Genomic DNA, 19,650 nt, shown 5'->3' with positions numbered 1-19,650 from the left:
ACTACTACGTGCAGGCCGCTGACGACGACCAGGAGTAGTTAGGAGGTCCCAGGCAGGAGGCCTACGCCTCGTTCGATCTGTATCCCTGTTTGTGCTAGCCTTCTTAAGGCAACTTGTTTAACTTATGTCTGTACTCAGATATTGTTGCTTCCGCTGACTCGTCTATGATCGAGCAATTGTATTCGAGCCCTCGAGGCCCTGGCTTGTATTATAATGCTTGTATGACTTATTTATGTTTTAGAGTTGTGTTGTGATATCTTCCCGTGAGTCCCTGACCTTGATCGTTCACGTTTGCGTGCATGATTAGTGTACGGTCAAATCGGGGGCGTCACACTTTCTTAAAGCGTTACTCTGTTCTTATGAACTTAATACTCTAGATGCATGCTGGATAGTGGTCGATGTGTGGAGTAATAGTAGTAGATGCAGGCAGGAGTCGGTCTACTAATCTTGGACGTGATGCCTATATAGTGATCATTGCCTGGATATCGTCATGATTATTTGAAGTTCTATCAATTGCCTAGATATCATTGCCTGGATATTCTCATAACTATGCTCAATTCTGTCAACTGCTCAACAGTAATTTGTTCACCCACTGTAAATACTTATGCTCTCGAGAGAAGCCACTAGTGAAACCTATGCCCACCGGGTCTATTTTCCATCATATTAATCTTCTAACACTTAGCTATTTCCGTTGCCTTTTATTTTACGTTGCATTTTTATCACAAAAATACCAAAAATATTATCTTATCATATCTATCATATCTCACTCTCGTAAGTGACCGTGTAGGGATTGAGAACCCCTTATCGCGTTGGTTGCAAGGATTTATTTGGTTGTGTAGGTGCGAGGGACTCGTGTGTAGCCTCCTACTGGATTGATACCTTGGTTCTCAAAAATTGAGGGAAATACTTACGCTACTTTGCTGCATCACCCTTTCCTCTTCAAGGGAAAACCTACGCAGTGCTCAAGAGGTAGCAGCCCTGGTGGGTTGTGCTCCCTTTGGGGCACCCCTCTGGTAATTTCTTGGCCCATCCGGTGTCTTCTGGTCCAAAAAAAATCCACAAAAAGTTTAGCTACGTTTGGACTCTGTTTGGTATTGATTTCCTACGATGTCAAAAACAAGCAGAAAACAACAACTGTCACTAGGCACTATGTCAATAGGTTAGTACCAAAAAATGATATAAAATGATTGTAAAACATCCAAGAATGATAATATAACAGCATGGAACAATAAAAAATTATAGATATGTTGGAGACGTATCAAGCATCATGAGGTTATCAATGAAGAAGGGTTGTCGAGGATGACGATGAGGAATCCCTAACTTCTAAGCCCTAAACAGACTCCAGATCATCCCTTCCAATGAAGAACAGGAGGTGGCGGCGGCTCTGTATCATGAAACATGATGATACTTTCTCTATAATTTTTTCTTGGGAAGACGGTATATGTAGACTTGGAGTTAGAGCAAACGGAGGCTCATAGGGCCCACAAGATCACGTGGCCACGCCCCCTGAGCTTGTGGCTCCCTGTTCCCCTCCGGTAGTCCTTTGCGCCAGTATTTTTTATATATTTCAAAACAATTCTCTGTACCATCCAATTCTGAGAACTTCTTATTTCCGCACAAAAAGAACACCAAAGTAGTTCTGCTGAAAACAACATCAGTCCGGGTTAGATTCACTCAAATCATGAAAAAGAGGCCAAAACAAAAGCAGAAGTGTTGGGAAAAGTAGATACCTTGGAGACATATCAATCCTGTAGCAACCCTTCTCCCTAAACATCGCCACAAGCTTGGAAAAAGGGGCTCTTCTCATTCGAAGCATATTCACAGCCTCTAAATATCATTACAGTTGTAGGTATAGTTCAGATTGGCCATCTTGTCCTTCTCTTGGGATAAAAATGGACCATATCTGACAACAGACTTCTAGTTGCGAAGAACCGCTCTCTTGTGGGCCAACATCAACCAAATCTGAATTAGAGCTATGATTGTTCAAGCTTGAATGAGTAGCTTCATCCGATTGTTGTAGTGAAATCGAGGTTCCAGTAAGGAATGACTAAATCTACAGTACACCAAACAACCGAAAAATGGAGGGATGGAGGGTGGTTGTATGGGGTTCACAATTTTGTAGATAATAGAGAACTCAACACAATTTCCGCATCTAATAAAATCGGCTGATCTAAATAGATGATCTAAACCCGAAGCATAGAAAACAACTACAACGCCAAAAATAAATAAACAAAACCACCACCTAGTTCTTCTAGCATCGATTCTCTATTCTCCATAGTCCACGTCACACCAATACACATTTGAGTCATCAAGCTAACTTCCAAATGGGGTTCATATTGTTTCTAAAAATACATAACTCTATGTTCTCGCATCCACCTAAATTAATTGGTCTAAATCGGTATAAATCGAGAAAATAAAGGAAATATGTGTAAACACCAAAAAAATTGCCCGCCTTGGGGCTCGAACCCAAGACCACGAGGTTAAGGGCGTGTAAGGTTTGCTCAGGAAGCAAACCAAACACATCCTAAGAGCCTCCGCTCTACCAACTGAGCTAGACGAGCAATGTGCAAATTTTACAATCCATCTATTATTTGTAAAAACAAGGTGCAATAAAGCCGTTCGAGTTCATCCATATTACCACATAAGTTAACTAATCTACTCCATTAGTTATATAATTGGTCTTAACTATAACAATCAAGATTAATATCAATGTTGAATTGAAATAATATTAATAGTCATCCTTATATGTCACCATGTGCCCTACAAAATCATGATAAGACAAAAAGAGAATCAATGATGTGAATCTTGAACTAAAGAGAAAAATATCGCATAGTACAATGTTCCGAATACCAAATATTACTAGCATTACACTCTAGCACTAAGCTAGCTATGTTGCGGGCTATTCATCTTAACCTGTTGAAATGAATGCAGTGTGTCTACTCTAGTAAAATAAAAATATATCAAGCATAAATAATGGTGGAGAGCATCGAATGGCAGAACGGGTGGACGCTCAAATGCCGACGCTGATTTAAATGGGAAAGTTGATGGTCTCGAGTTGTCTTTTTGTTGCGGGTAGGTGGTTTCGGCATTGCAGGCCATCTACCATAGGGGATTGTGGTCGGCCCTCCTATTGACCCAGTTGTGAGGTTGCCCATGCGTACCAGAGGCGGACGGCAGGGTAGATACAGTCGCATGCCTAACTTCTCATTATAGTTGGTTTTTCCGCATCAGATCAAAAGGAAATTCTGAAGGAAGGCCATGCTCAATGATCATCCTCAAGGCAGATAGAACGTAGTGTGAGCATAATCATTTGCAGAAAGTTGAGAAAAAAAATCCTTCAAATAGTTCGCTTAACTTCCGGCATGCAGGTAGTCTATGCACCAATTAGGGCAACATGTCATCTACCAAATATGATATTGCAATTTAATTATTGTCTGACTGTAATTTGTTCACCACAACACATTTATCTTGCTTGGAGAGATGCCTATAGTGAAACTATGGAATCGGGGTTTATTTCCCTTTAATTGCATAAACCGTTACAACTTACTTTATTTGATATTCCATTTTTATTATTTTATCTATTTATCAACTCTTACCATACCATTCAATTTATCCTCAAAGCTATTAAGACAAGAAGCTTGACAACCTTCTTGAAGCATTGGGAACAAGATTGTTTGTGTTTTATGCACAGGTGTTGAGGGTTAGTGTTGCAGAAAAAACTTCTACTAATTCGATAAATCTTGATTCTCAATTGAGAGAATGATGTCGCTTGAAGCTACGTCGGTATTTCCCCAAAGAGGAAGGGATGATGCAGCATAGCGGCGGTAGGTATTTCCCTCAGATATGAAACCAAAGTTATCGAACTAGTAGGAGAACCAGGCAACACAACGTAAACAGCCCCTACACAAAAATAACAACACCTCGCAACCCAACATGTTAAAGGGGTTGTCAATCCCTTTCGGGGTACGGCGCCAGAAATGGTGCGTGGACGGGAGAAGCTTGTAATAGATTGAAATAATAGATCGCAAATAAAATAAAGTGCAGCAAAGTGTTTTTTTATTTTTGGTTTAATAGATCTAAATAGAAAGAGCAAATAAAATAGATCACAAAGCAAATATATGAGAAAGATGACCCGGGGGTCGTAGATTTCACTAGTGGCTTCTCTCGAGAAAATAGCAAACGGTGGGTAAACAAATTACTGTTGGGCAATTGATAGAACTTCAAATAATTATGACGATATCCAGGCAATGATCATTACAGAGGCATCATGTCCAAGATTAATAGACCGACTCCTGCCTGCATCTACTACTATTACTCCACACATCAACTGCTATCCAGCATGCATCTAGTGTATTAAGTTCATGGAAAAACGGAGTAATGCAATAAGAACGATGACATGATGTAGACAAGATCCGTTTATCTATTGCGGTAGATATAGATCCCATGCTTTTATTCTTAGTAGCAACGATACATACGTGTCAGTTCCCTTTCTGTCACTGGGATCAAACACTGTAAGATCGAACCCACTACCAGGCACCTCTTCCCGTTGCAAGATAAATAGATCAAGTTGGCCAAACAAAACCCAAATATCGGAGAAGAAATACGAGGCTATAAGAGATCAAAGAAACTCAAATAACTTTCATGGATATGAAAAGATATAACTGATCATAAACTCGAAGTTTATCAGATCCCAACAAACACACAGCAAAAAGAGTTACATCACATGGATCTCCAAGAGACCATTGTATTGAGAATTCAGCGAGAGAGAGAAAGCCATCTAGCTACTAACTACGGACCCAAAGGTCTACAAAGAACTACTCACGCATCATCGGAGAGGCACCAATGGAAGTGGTGAACCCCTCCGTGATGGTGTCTAGATTGGATCTGATGGTTCTGGACTCTGTGACAGCTGGATGAATATTTTGTCGATGCTTTTAGGGTTTCTGGAATATTGGGGTATTTATAGAGCAAAGAGGCGGTCCGGGGGGCACCCGAGGTTGGCACAACCCACCAGGGAGCGCCTGGGCCTCCTGGCGCGCCCTGGTGGGTTGTCCCCTCCTCGGGACTACCCCAGGTGCAACCAGGGCCCAACTTCTTCCTTCTGGCCCATAAAAATTCTCCATAAAGTTTCAGGGCATTTGGACTCCGTTTGATATTGATTTCCTGCGATGTAAAAAAAATGGAAAAAACAGCAACTGGCACTTGGCACTATGTCAATAGGTTAGTACCAAAAAATGATATAAAATGATTATAAACATCCAAGATTGATAATAAAACTGCATGGAACAATCAAAAACTATAGATACGTTGGAGACGTATCAAAGAAATACTTGTTACTAGGTTGCATCACCCTTACATTTCCATACCAACCACTCTTAAGAAAGAGCATTGTGTTGTGCATCAAGCTCGTGCTATGGAGAGAGCGATGCACTTAGCCACTCGTGCTTCGTGGATAAGTGGCAGGACGGATGGACGATAGTGCCAGTGTTGACACACGAACACGTTACGTGTACCCTCGACGCCGGGGGTGATGCACCGCAGCTCACGTCGAAGGAGACCCGACTGACTGCGCGATACGCAGGACAGTCGGCGGGTGCTTTTTAGACCCGAAACCCCGCACACCCGGGAGGGACCCCGTCAGGGAGTGCGGCGGCAATGGGCTGCCCTAGGTCAATTCGCTCGCCCCTAGAGCCTCGGGATTCGCAGCTCTCAAACTCGAAGAATAGCGAAGGACGAGAGAGAAAAACAGTGGAGAGATAAAACGTAGATGAAAAAGTAGTATATTGATTTGTTCAACTGTGTGTTCTTTCAATCGGACGTCACCCCCAACATATAAAAGAGGCGGCTGGACTTCCCGTACAAGCAAAGGATTCATCTAGGCTTTCCTTACAAGAAAATTACATCAATTCACGTCCTACAGTTCTAGTTCCAGTTCAACTCGGATTCAGCCCGAATCTGGCCCAAACTTCTGTCTTGCTCCTTGCACAGGCCGTGGAATTTGCATATGACCTCCGATTGATAAGATCAAAATACCAAATTTGTGCGCCTCGACGAGAAGAACAACTCGCCCGTTGATCATTTTTTCAAATAAGGTCACCTTCAATACTTTACGAGGTCATCTTTAACTTTTAGTCGGATTTGGTCATGCAGTTTTCTTGGTTGTCCGAGTCTTTCAGCAACTCCGCATGCTGTATACTATCTCAGATGATGATGACTCCAAAAGAGAAGTTGACCGCTTCAACGAGACGCACAACTTCCGTGTAGAACACTTTTCCATCTGAGATCATGTGGATACTCTTTCGATCCCATCTCCAACTTCTGGTCAGATTGACTTTGACAGCTTCCACCTTTCCGGCAAGCTTTCCACGCCGGCAAGCTTTCCACCCTGGCAAGCTTTCCACCACGGCAAGGTTTTCACCCCGGCAAGATTTCACCCTGGCAAGCTTTCACCCCGGCAAGCTTTCCACACCGACAAGGTTTCCACCCCGGCAAGCTTTCACACCGGCAAGGTTTTCACCCCCGCAAGTTTTCCTACCCGGCAAGCTTTCACACCGGCAAGGTTTTCACCCCTGGCAAGATTTCACACCGGCAAGCTTTCACCCCGGCAAGCATCATTCAGCCAGCAAAGGCCGAATAACTCACGCGACCCATCAGACAGGGTGTCTGGTACCTCGCGCCATATTTCCATTTAGGTTCGGTCTGCAGCGAATTGCCTCTAACTTTTGCATACGAACTCGGATTGAGATGATTTATATATCAAAATCAATTGCCTCAATGAGATGAAGACAATTTGTGTAGATCATTCTTCCATATGATGCATCTTGGGGGCGTAATTAGTTGAATAGTGTTCTGAATATAAAATCACAGTACTTCTAACACAACTTCTACCTTAGAGATGAGATCGGATGGCTATGGCCCAAATACCAAAGTTTCTCCTTTTGACGATACAGAATGTTCTCACTTTGAGCACTTTTCCATTTGAGGCCATCTTAATTGTGTTTTTGACCATGCCAAAATCTGGTGTCAACACATGCCCCCCTGTTTTTCGGCAAAGCTTGTGTGCCGAAAAATAACTTGTACCTTGGTTGCTCAAAGGACGATGTCAACACTCCATCGGCCATTTATTTTTCTCAGGGCGATAATTATGTATCGGCCATGTTTGTGCTAAGGGCGATAATCGTATATCGGCCATTGCCTACTTAGGCTTCTTGCCACACACTCGGGTGGTATTTCTTCAAGTACTTGCTATTGAGAGCTCGAGGTAACAATGCCCCTTGTATGGATTCCACCAAATATGAGTTTCCTGGAACTACTCTTGCTATCCTAAAAGGACCTTCCCAACTTCGAGACCACTTCCCGAATTTTCTATCTCTTGAACCAATCGGTAGAATCACTTTCCAGACGAGATCGCCAACTTGAAAATTCTTCAACTTGACTTTCTTATTGTAAGCTCTTGCCACCCTCAACTTGTCTCTCTCTATGGCCTTCAAAGCAGCCAAACGTTTATCGGAAACCTCATCAATATTGTCCATCATCAAATTATAAAAGTCTACTGCCAATAAATCATTTTGTTTGGCTATTCTCAAAGCACTCAAATTTACTTCCACTGGTAAAACAGCCTCTTGACCATATACTAGCTCATATGGATTCACCTTCGTAGCACCATTCCTTGAGATCCTATGTGCCCACAAAGCTTCGGATAGTAGCTCATGCCATCTCCTTGGATTATCCTCAATCTTCTTCTTGATGAGCTTGATTAATATTTTATTGCTAGACTCAGCTTGTCCATTGGCTTGGGCATAATATGGGGAGGAATTGAGTAACTTTATGTTATAAGATTCGGCAAACTCTCTGACTTGGTGTGACATTAAAGATGAACCTTGATTTGTAGTTAACGTTTGAGGAATACTGAATCTATGAATAATGTTATCGGTTATGAATTGAATTACCTCCGTATGTGTCATGTTCTTGAGAGGTACTGCTTCAGACCATTTAGTGAAATAATCGGTTGCCACCAATACGAACCGATGCCCCTTCAAGGAAGACGGATGAATTTGCCCAATAAAGTCTAAAGCCCATCCTCTGAAAGGCCACGGCTTGATAATAGGATGTAACATAGCAGCAGGAGCCAATTGAAATATCACCAAAAAATTTACAAGCTTCACACCCCTTATAATATCTGAAACAATCATTAATCATAGTCGGCCAATAAAACCCAGATTGTCGCAATAACCATTTCATCTTGGGAGCCGACTGATGAGTGCCACAAATGCCTTCATGTACCTCTCCCATAGCAATTCTTGCCTGGTCCTCGTCCAAGCACTTTAGAAGAACATCATCGACCGTTCAGCGATAGAGACCATCATCTCTCATTGTATACTTGAAAGCCATACGCTGAATAGCCATGTCCACCCTTTCACTCGGATTGCGCAAGTAATCAACAATGGGCTTCCCCCAGTCGGAATTGTCATCTGCACTATATTTTTTGTTAATGACCAAATCTGTGGGTTCTGGTTCGGCCTCCTCCACACTGGTAAGACAAGACATCGGTTTTTGAGAAATATGAAACATGCCATGATCAACATGATATCTGAATGCTTGTTGTACCAACTCATTTGCTTTCCAATTGTCATGTCTATATATATGAGCAATGCTAAAAGAATCCAAAGTAGAAATTATATCTAGACATTTATCAAGATAAACATTAAGTGATTCGTCCAAACACTGAAAGACTTTGGATATTTGTTGCACCACTAGTAACGAATCACCGTAAGCCTCAATATGTGTAACACCTATAGCAAGTAACATCTCTAGGCCGAATAACAATGCTTCATATTCGGCTTGATTGCTTGTGCAAAAATATCCTAAGCGGCATGAGGCTTCAAAAACAGCACCATGAGGAGATATGTAAACAATACCAACACCTTGGCCATTGCTACAAACTAAACCATCAAAATATAATTTCCATGGTACTTACGAAACAAGGTTTATATCAACATCATGCTTGTCATTAATCCGATGCTCAACAATAAAATTAGCAATAATTTGGCCATTCATGGATTTCAGGGATTCATAAGCCAAATCATACTCAATCAAAGCATAAGCCCACTTGCCAATTCTACCACTAAGAATTGGCCTATGCAACATGTACTTAATGACATCGGTCTGACAAGCTACTATGCAAGCACTCGACACTAAATAATGTCTCAATTTTGTGTAAGCGTAATATAAGCATAGACATAATTTTTCAATAAATATATACCTTGTCTCGGCGTCCAATAAGCGCCTGCTCAAATATGTAATAGCATGCTCTTTTTGAAGGAAATATGCCCTAGAGGCAATGATAAAGTTATTATTTATTTCCTTATATCATGATAAATGTTTATTATTCATGCTAGAATTGTATTAACCGGAAACATAATACATGTGTGAATACATAGACAAACAGAGTGTCACTAGTATGCCTCTACTTGACTAGCTCGTTAATCAAAGATGGTTATGTTTCCTAGCCATAGACATAAGTTGTCATTTGATTAACGAGATCACCTCATTAGGAGAATGACGTGATTGACTTGACCCATTCCGTTAGCTTAGCACTCGATCGTTTAGTATGTTGCTATTGCTTTCTTCATGACTTATACATGTTCCTATGACTATGAGATTATGCAACTCCCGTTTACCGGAGGAACACTTTGTGTGCTACCAAACGTCACAATATAAATGGGTGATTATAAAGGTGCTCTACAGGTGTCTCCAAAGGTACTTGTTGGGTTGGCGTATTTCGATATTAGGATTTGTCACTCCGATTGTCGGAGAGGTATCTCTGGGCCCACTCGGTAATGCACATCACTATAAGCCTTGCAAGCATTGTGACTAATGAGTTAGTTGTGGGATGATGTGTTACGGAACGAGTAAAGAGACTTGCCGGTAACGAGATTGAACTAGGTATCGAGATACCGACGATCGAATCTCGGGCAAGTAACATACTAATGACAAAGGGAACAACGTATGTTGTTATGCGGTCTGACCGATAAAGATCTTCGTAGAATATGTGGGAGCCAATATGGGCATCCAGGTCCCGCTATTGGTTATTGACCGGAGACGTGTCTCGGTCATGTGTACATAGTTCTCGAACCCGTAGGGTCCGCACGCTTAAAGTTACGATGACAGTTTTATTATGAGTTTATGTATGTTGATGTACCAAAGGAGTTCGGAGTCCCGGATGAGATCCGGGACATGACGAGGAGTCTCGAAATGGTCGAGACGTAAAGATTGATATATTGGACGACTATATTCGGACTTCGGAAAGGTTTCGAGTGATTCGGGTATTTTTCGGAGTACCGGAGAGTTACGGGAATACATATTGGGCCTTATTGGGCCATACGGGAAAGAAGAAAAAGGGCCTCAAGGGTGGCCGCACCCCTCCCCTTGGTCTGGTCCGAATTGGACTAGGGAAGGGGGGCGCCCCCTTCCTTCCTTCTCTTTTTCCCTTCCTCTTTTCCTATTCCATATGGGAGGTGGAATCCTACTAGGACTAGGGAGTCCTAGTAGGACTCCACACTTGGTGCGCCCCCTCCTAGGGCCGGCCTCCTCCTCCCTTGCTCCTTTATATACGGGGGTAGGGGGGCACCCCAGAGACACAACAATTGATCCTTGAGATCTTTTAGCCGTGTGCGGTGCCCCCCTCCACCAAATTACACCTCGATAATATCATTGCGGAGCTTAGGCGAAGCCCTGCGTCGGTAGAACATCATCATCGTCACCACGCCGTCGTGCTGACGAAACTCTCCCTCAACACTCGGCTGGATCGGAGTTCGAGGGACGTCATCGAGCTGAACGTGTGTAGCACTCGGAGGTGCCGTGCGTTCGGTACTTGATCGGTCGGATCGTGAAGACGTACGACTACATCAACGTCGTTGTGATAACGCTTCCGCTGTCGGTCTACGAGGGTACGTGGACAACACTCTCCCCTCTCGTTGCCACCATGATCTTGCGTGTGCGTTGGAATTTTTTTGAAATTACTACGTTCCCCAACAGTGGTATCAGAGCCAGGTTTTATGCGTTGATGCTATGCACGAGTAGAACACAAGTGAGTTGTGGGCGATATAAGTCATACTGCTTACCAGCATGTCATACTTTGGTTCAGCGGTATTGTGAGATGAAGCGGCCCGGACCGACATTACGCGTACGCTTACGCGAGACTGGTTTCACCGTTCGGAGCACTCGTTGCTTAAAGGTGACTGGCGGGTGTCTGTCTCTCTCACTTTAGTTTAACCGAGTGTGGCTACGCCCGGTCCTTGCGAAGGTTCAAACAGCACCAACTTGACAAACTATCGTTGTGGTTTTGATGCGTAGGTAAGAACGGTTCTTGCTAAGCCCGTAGCAGCCACGTAAAACTTGCAACAACAAAGTAGAGGACGTCTAACTTGTTTTTGCAGGGCATGTTGTGATGTGATATGGTCAAGACATGATGTGATATAATGTGTTGTATGAGATGATCATGTTTTGTAACCGAGTTATCGGCAACTGGCAGGAGCCATATGGTTGTCGCTTTATTGTATGAGATGCAATCGCCATGTAATAGTTTTACTTTATCACTAAGCGGTAGCGATAGTCGTAAAAGCAATAAGTTGGCGAGACGACAACGATGCTACGATGGAGATCAAGGTGTCGCGCCGGTGACGATGGTGATCATGACGGTGCTTCGGAGATGGAGATCACAAGAACGGTGCTTCGGAGATGGAGATCACAAGCACAAGATGATGATGGCCATATCATATCACTTATATTGATTGCATGTGATGTTAATCCTTTATGCATCTTATCTTGCTTTGATTGACGGTAGCATTATAAGATGATCTCTCACTAAAATTTCAAGATAAAAGTGTTCTCCCTGAGTATGCACCGTTGCAAAAGTTCTTCGTGCTGAGACACCACGTGTTAATCGGGTGTGATAGGCTCTACGTTCAAATACAACGGGTGCAAAACAGTTGCACACGCAGAATACTCAGGTTAAACTTGACGAGCCTAGCATATACAGATATGGCCTCGGAACACAGAGACCGAAAGGTCGAGCGTGAATCATATAGTAGATATGATCAACATAGTGATGTTCACCATTGAAACTACTCCATCTCACGTGTTAATCGGACATGGTTTAGTTGCTTTGGATCACGTAATCACTTAGATGATTAGAGGGATGTCTATCTAAGTGGGAGTTCTTAAGTAATATGATTAATTGAACTTAAATTTATCATGAACTTAGTCCTGATAGTATTTTGCAAATTATGTTGTAGATCAATAGCTCGCGTTGTTGCTTCCCTGTGTTTATTTTTGTTCCTAGAGAAAAATTATGTTGAAAGATGTTAGTAGCAAAGATGCGGATTGGATCCGTGATCCAAGGATTATCCTCATTGCTGCACAGAAAAATTATGTCCTTGATGCACCGCTAGGTGACAGACCTATTGCAGGAGCAGATGCAGACGTTATGAACGTTTGGCTAGCTCAATATGATGACTACTTGATAGTTTAGTGCACCATGCTTAACGGCTTAGAATCGGGACTTCAAAGACGTTTTGAACGTCATGGACCATATGAGATGTTCCAGGAGTTGAAGTTAATATTTCAAGCAAATAGCCGAGTTGAGAGATATGAAATCTCCAACAAGTTCTATAGATAAAAGATGGAGGAGAATCGCTCAACTAGTGAGCATGTGCTCAGATTGTCTGGGTACTACAATCGCTTGAATCAAGTGGGAGTTTATCTTCCAGATAAAATAGTGATTGACATAATTCTCTAGTCACCATCACCAAGTTAGTAGAACTTCGTGATGAACTATAGTATGCAAGGGATGACGAAAGTAATTCCCGAGCTCTTCGTGATGCTGAAATCGACGAAGGTAGAAATCAAGAAAAACATCAAGTGTTGATAGTTGACGAGACCACTAGTTTCAAGAAAAGGGCAAAGGGAAGAAGGGGAACTTCAAAAAGAACGGCAAGCAAGTTGCTGCTCAAGTGAAGAAGCCTAAGTCTGGTCCTAAGCCTGAGACTAAGTGCTTCTACTGCAAAAGGACTGGTCACTGGAAGCGGAACTACCCCAACTATTTGGTGGATAAGAAGCATGGCAAAGTGAACAAAGGTATATTTGATATACAGATTATTGATGTGTACTTTACTAGTGTTTATAACAACCCCTCGGTAATTGATACTGGTTCAGTTGCTAAGAGTAGTAACTCGAAACGGGAGTTGCAGAATAAATAGAGACTAGTAAAAGTGAACAAAGGTATATTTGATATACAGATTATTGATGTGTACTTTACTAGTGTTTATGGCAACCCCTCGGTAATTGATACTGGTTCAGTTGCTAAAGAGTAGTAACTCGAAAACGGGAGTTGCAGAATAAACAGAGACTAGTAAAAGGCGAGGTGACGATGTGTGTTGGAAGTAGTTCCAAGATTGATATGATCATCATCGCACACTCCCTGTACTTTCGGGATTAGTGTTGAAACTAAATAAGTGTTCTTTGGTGTTTGCGTTGAGCATGAATATGATCTGATCATGTTTATTGCAATACGGTTATTCATTTAAGTTAGAGAACAATTGTTGTTCTGTTTACATGAATAAAACCTTTATGGTCATACACACCAACGAAAATGGTTTGTTGGATCTCGATCGTAGTGATACACATATTCATAATATTGAAGCCAAAAGATGCAAAGTTAATAATGATAGTGCAACTTATTTGTGGTACTGCCGTTTAGGTCATATTGGTGTAAAGCGCATGAAGAAACTCCATATTGATGGGATTTTGGAATCACTTGATTATGAATCACTTGATGCTTGCGAACCGTGCCTCATGGGCAAGATGACTAAAACGCCGTTCTCCGGAACTATGGAGAGAGCAACAGATTTGTTGGAAATCATACATACAGATGTATGTGGTCCGATGAATATTGAGGCTCGTAGCAGGTATCATTATTTTCTGACCTTCACAGATGATTTGAGCAGATATGGGTATATCTACTTGATGAAACACAAAGTCTGAAACATTTGAAAAGTTCAAAGAATTTCAGAGTGAAGTGGAGAATCATCGTAACAAGAAAATAAAAGTTTCTACGATATGATCGTAGAGGTAAAATATTTGAGTTACGAGTTTGGCCTTCAGTTAAAACAATGTGAAATAGTTTCACTACTCACGCCACCTGGAACACCACAGTGTAATGGTGTGTCCGAACGTCATAACCGTACTTTATTGGATATAGTGCAATCTATGATGTCTCTTACCAATTTACCACTATCATTTTGGGTTATGCATTAGAGACAGCTACATTCACGTTAAATAGGGCACCATCAAAATCCGTTGAGACGACGCCTTATGAACTGTGGTTTGGCAAGAAACCAAAGTTGTCGTTTCTTAAAATTTTGGGGTTGCGATGCTTATGTGAAAAATTTCATCCTGATAAGCTCAAACCCAAATCGGAGAAATGTGTCTTCATAGGATACCCAAAGGAGACAGTTGGGTACACCTTCTATCACAGATCCGAAGGCAAGACATTCGTTGCTAAGTATGGATCCTTTCTAGAGAAGGAGTTTCTCTCGAAAGATGTGAGTGGGAGGAAAGTAGAACTTGATGAGGTAACTGTACCTGCTCCCTTATTGGATCACAGAAATCTGTTCCTGTGACTTCTACACAAATTAGTGAGGAAGTTAATGATGATGATCATGTAACTTCAGATCAAGTTACTACCAAACCTCGTAGGTAAACCAGAGTAAGATCCGCACCAGAGTGGTACGGTAATCCTGTTCTGGAGGTTATGTTACTAGACCATGACGAACCTACGAACTATGAAGAAGCGATGGTGAGCCCAGATTCCGCAAAATGGCTTGAGGCCATGAAATCTAAAATGAGATCCATGTATGAGAACAAAGTGTGGACTTTGGTTGACTTGCCCGATGATCGGCAAGCAATTGAGAATAAATGGATTGTCAAGAGGAAGACGGACGCTGATAGTAGTATCACTATCTACAAAGCTAGAATTGTCGCAAAAAGGTTTTCGACAAGTTCAAGATGTTGACTACGATGAGAGTTTCTCACTCGTATCTATGCTTAAGTCTGTCCGAATCATGTTAGCAATTGCCGCATTTTATGAAATCTGGCAAAGGGATAAACAAAACTGCATTCCTTGATGGATTTATTAAAGAAGAGTTGTATATGATACAACCAGAAGGTTTTGTCAATCCTAAAGGTGCTAACAAAATATGCAAGCTCCAGCGATCCATCTATGGACTGGTGCAAGCATCTCGGAGTAGGAATATACGCTTTGATAAGTTGATCAAAGGATATAGTTGTATACAGACTTGCGGTGAAGCCTGTATTTACAAGAAAGTGAGTGGGAGCACTACAGCATTTCTGATAAGTATATGTGAATGACATATTTTTGATCGGAAATAATGTAGAATTATTCTGCAAAGCATAAAGGAGTGTTTGAAAGGAGTTTTTCAAAGATAGACCTCGGTGAAGCTGCTTACATATTGAGCATCAAGATCTATAGAGATAGATCAAGACGCTTGATAAGTTTTTTCAATAAGTACATACCTTAACAAGATTTTGAAGTGGTTCAAAATGGAACAGTCAAAGAAAGAGTTTCTTGACTGTGTTACAAGGTGTGAAATTGAGTAAGACTCAAAACCCGACCACGGCAGAAGATAGAAAAAGAATGAAAGTCATTCCCTATGCCTCAGCCATAGGTTCTATAAAGTATGCCATGCTGTGTACCAGATCTATTGTATACCCTACACTGATTTTGGCAAGGGAGTACAATAGTGATCTAGGAGTAGATCACTGGACAGCGGTCAAAATTATCCTTACTGGAATAAGGATATGTTTCTCGATTATGGAAGTGACAAAAGGCTCGTCGTAAAAGGTTACGTCGATGCAAGTTTTGACACTAATCTAGATGACTCTAAGTCTCGGTCTAGATACATATTGAAAGTGGGAGCAATTAGCTAGAGTAGCTCAATGCAGAGCATTGTAGACATAGAAATTTTCAAAATACTTACGGATCTGAATGTGACAGACCCGTTGACTAAAATTATCCCACAAGCAAAACATGATCACACCTTAGTACTCTTTGGGTGTTAATCACATAGCGATGTGAACTAGATTACTGACTCTAGTAAACCCTTTGGGTGATGGTCACATGACGATGTGAACCATGGGTGTTAATCACATGGTGATGTGAACTATTCATGTTAAATCACATGGCGATGTGAACTAGATTATAGACTCTAGTGCAAGTGGGAGACTGAAGGAAATATGCCCTAGAGGCAATGATAAAGTTATTATTTATTTCCTTATATCATGATAAATGTTTATTATTCATGCTAGAATTGTATTAACCGGAAACATAATACATGTGTGAATACATAGACAAACAGAGTGTCACTAGTATGCCTCTACTTGACTAGCTCGTTAATCAAAGATGGTTATGTTTCCTAGCCATAGACATAAGTTGTCATTTGATTAACGAGATCACCTCATTAGGAGAATGACGTGATTGACTTGACCCATTCCGTTAGCTTAGCACTCGATCGTTTAGTATGTTGCTATTGCTTTCTTCATGACTTATACATGTTCCTATGACTATGAGATTATGCAACTCCCGTTTACCGGAGGAACACTTTGTGTGCTACCAAACGACACAACGTAAATGGGTGATTATAAAGGTGCTCTACAGGTGTTTCCAAAGGTACTTGTTGGGTTGGCGTATTTCGAGATTAGGATTTGTCACTCCGATTGTCGGAGAGGTATCTCTGGGCCCACTCGGTAATGCACATCACTATAAGCCTTGCAAGCATTGTGACTAATGAGTTAGTTGCGGGATGATGTGTTACGGAATGAGTAAAGAGACTTGCCGGTAACGAGATTGAACTAGGTATCGAGATACCGACGATCGAATCTCGGGCAAGTAACATACTGATGACAAAGGGAACAACGTATGTTGTTATGCGGTCTGACCGATAAAGATCTTCGTAGAATATGTGGGAGCCAATATGGGCATCCAAGTCCCGCTATTGGTTATTGACCAGAGACGTGTCTCGGTCATGTGTACATAGTTCTCGAACCCGTAGGGTCCGCACGCTTAAAGTTACGATGACAGTTTTATTATGAGTTTATGTATGTTGATGTACCGAAGGAGTTCGGAGTCTCGGATGAGATCCGGGACATGACGAGGAGTCTCGAAATGGTCGAGACATAAAGATCGATATATTGGACGACTATATTCAGACTTCGGAAAGGTTCCGAGTGATTCGGGTATTTTTCGGAGTACCGGAGAGTTACGGGAATACGTATTGGGCCTTATTGGGCCATACGGGAAAGAAGAAAAAGGGCCTCAAGGGTGGCCGCACCCCTCCCCTTGGTCTGGTCCGAATTGGACTAGGGAAGGGGGGCGCCCCCTTCCTTCCTTCTCTTTTTCCCTTCCTCTTTTCCTATTCCATATGGGAGGTGGAATCCTACTAGGACTAGGGAGTCCTAGTAGGACTCCACACTTGGTGCGCCCCCTCCTAGGGCCGGCCTCCTCATCCCTTGCTCCTTTATATACGGGGGCAGGGGGGCACCCCAGAGACACAACAATTGATCCTTGAGATCTTTTAGCCATGTGCGGTGCCCCCCTCCACCAAATTACACCTCGATAATATCATTGCGGAGCTTAGGCGAAGCCCTGCGTTGGTAGAACATCATCATCGTCACCACGCCGTCGTGCTGACGAAACTCTCCCTCAACACTCAGCTGGATCGGAGTTCGAGGGACGTCATCGAGCTGAACGTGTGTAGAACTCGGAGGTGCCGTGCGTTCGGTACTTGATCGGTCGGATCGTGAAGACGTACGACTACATCAACCGCGTTGTGATAACGCTTCCGCTGTCGGTCTACGAGGGTACGTGGACAACACTCTCCCCTCTCGTTGCTATGCATCACCATGATCTTGCGTGTGCGTAGGAAATTTTTTGAAATTACTACGTTCCCCAACACTTTTCCTTCGGTTTCTTGAGTCAAAACAGCACCAATAACACCTTCCTTTGCTGCAATGTAAAGCTTAAAGGGCTCCCTATGCTTGGGTGCTTTCATCACCAGAGGAGTGCACAAATAATTCTTGATCATATCAAATGCTTCTTGCTCTTTTGCCCCCCAAGTGAAATCAACATCATTCTTTAACTGAAGGATAGGAGTAAATGTATCATCTTTCCATGACAGATTAGCTATGAACCTTCTCAAATAATTGACCTTGCCAAGGAACTTTTGCATATCTCTCTTGCATGTTGGAGCCTCTACTTTCTGTATAGCTTCTATCTTTTTGGGATCAATTTCCACGCCATCTTCATGAATAATGAAACCCAGAAACTTCCCAGCCGATACACCAAAGGAACACTTCAAAGGATTCATTTTCAGCCCATATTTCTTTATTCGTTCAAAAGCCAAACGCAAATCGGCTAAGTGAGATTCAAAAGCATCCGATTTGACAACAATATCATCAATATAGATTTCAAGTATAACACCAAGTAAATCATGAAAAAATAAATTCATAGCCCTTTGATACGTGGCGCCGACATTCTTTAATCCAAAGGTCATCACCATCCACTCAAATAAACCAAGGAAAGCGGGGCATCGAAAAGCCGTTTTGGACATGTCCTCTTCGGCCATAAAAATCTGGTTATACCCCGCATTACCATTAAGAAAGCTAATGACCTTATGTCCAGAAGCATCATTAATAAGCATATCGGCTATTGGCATGGGATACTCATCTTTAGGTGTAGCTCTATTCAAATCTCTGGAATCAATGCACACCCTCAACTTGTCGGAGCCTTACTTCTCTACTGGTACAATGTTAGAAATCCACTCGGCGTACCTGCAAGGTCTAATAAAATTAGCTTTAAGCAAACGACCGATCTCTTCCTTGATCCGGTCATATGTTTTTGGATTAAACTTTCTGGCCGATTGCTTGAACGGTCTAAAACCAGCCTTTATAGGTAACCGATGCTCCACAAGCTCTCAGCTTAAACCTGGCATCTCATGATATCGCCATGCAAAGCAACAAACATATTCTTTCAATAGCTTGATCAACTTAGCTTTATGGTCGCCTCTTAAATTTTCATTTACAAATGTCGGCCTAGGAATTGAACCATCTACTATATCTATCTCTTCTAATGGATCGGCCGATGTAAAACCTTGTCCCAATTTATCCATATCATCTAACTCTTCTATGGACTCATACATTCATTCTCATTGGACCGATATTCTACAAGATGCTTTTGTAACCACTCTGAGTTAGGATCCATTTAAATACATCATACCTTGGAGCCGATTATCGCCAATCGGCTTTAAAGAAATGGGCACGAAACCACTTTTTGTGGCACTAAGAAAATCAAATTCTGACAAGTCGCGCCCCGTCAAGCAAGTAGCGTTGGGATGTTGCCAGTCCACCGATGCATCGACCAAAGCAACACAAGCCGAATTATCCGCATGAATGACTTCTACTTCATCATCAACACATTGAATCAAAAATTGGTGCATAGTAGATGGCACGCACTGGTTTGCATGAACCCAATCGCGGCCTAATATCACATTGTAGTTACCTTGCACTTCGGCGACA

General features: G+C 42.1%; 1 non-coding gene across 1 annotated transcript; it reads right to left on the bottom strand.

The window, feature by feature from the left end:
* Nucleotides 1-2,445: 2,445 nt before the first annotated feature.
* Nucleotides 2,446-2,561, bottom strand: TRNAK-CUU (transfer RNA lysine (anticodon CUU)). The gene is made up of 2 exons: nt 2,526-2,561; nt 2,446-2,481 (listed from the first exon to the last, which is right to left on the bottom strand). It is a non-coding gene; the product is annotated as a tRNA-Lys (tRNA).
* Nucleotides 2,562-19,650: the final 17,089 nt, after the last annotated feature.

Source organism: Triticum aestivum, chromosome 3D, assembly GCF_018294505.1.
Source record: "Triticum aestivum cultivar Chinese Spring chromosome 3D, IWGSC CS RefSeq v2.1, whole genome shotgun sequence".
In the NCBI taxonomy this organism is placed as follows: Eukaryota; Viridiplantae; Streptophyta; class Magnoliopsida; order Poales; family Poaceae; genus Triticum; species Triticum aestivum.
This window is presented reverse-complemented; position numbering and strand designations above follow the sequence as displayed.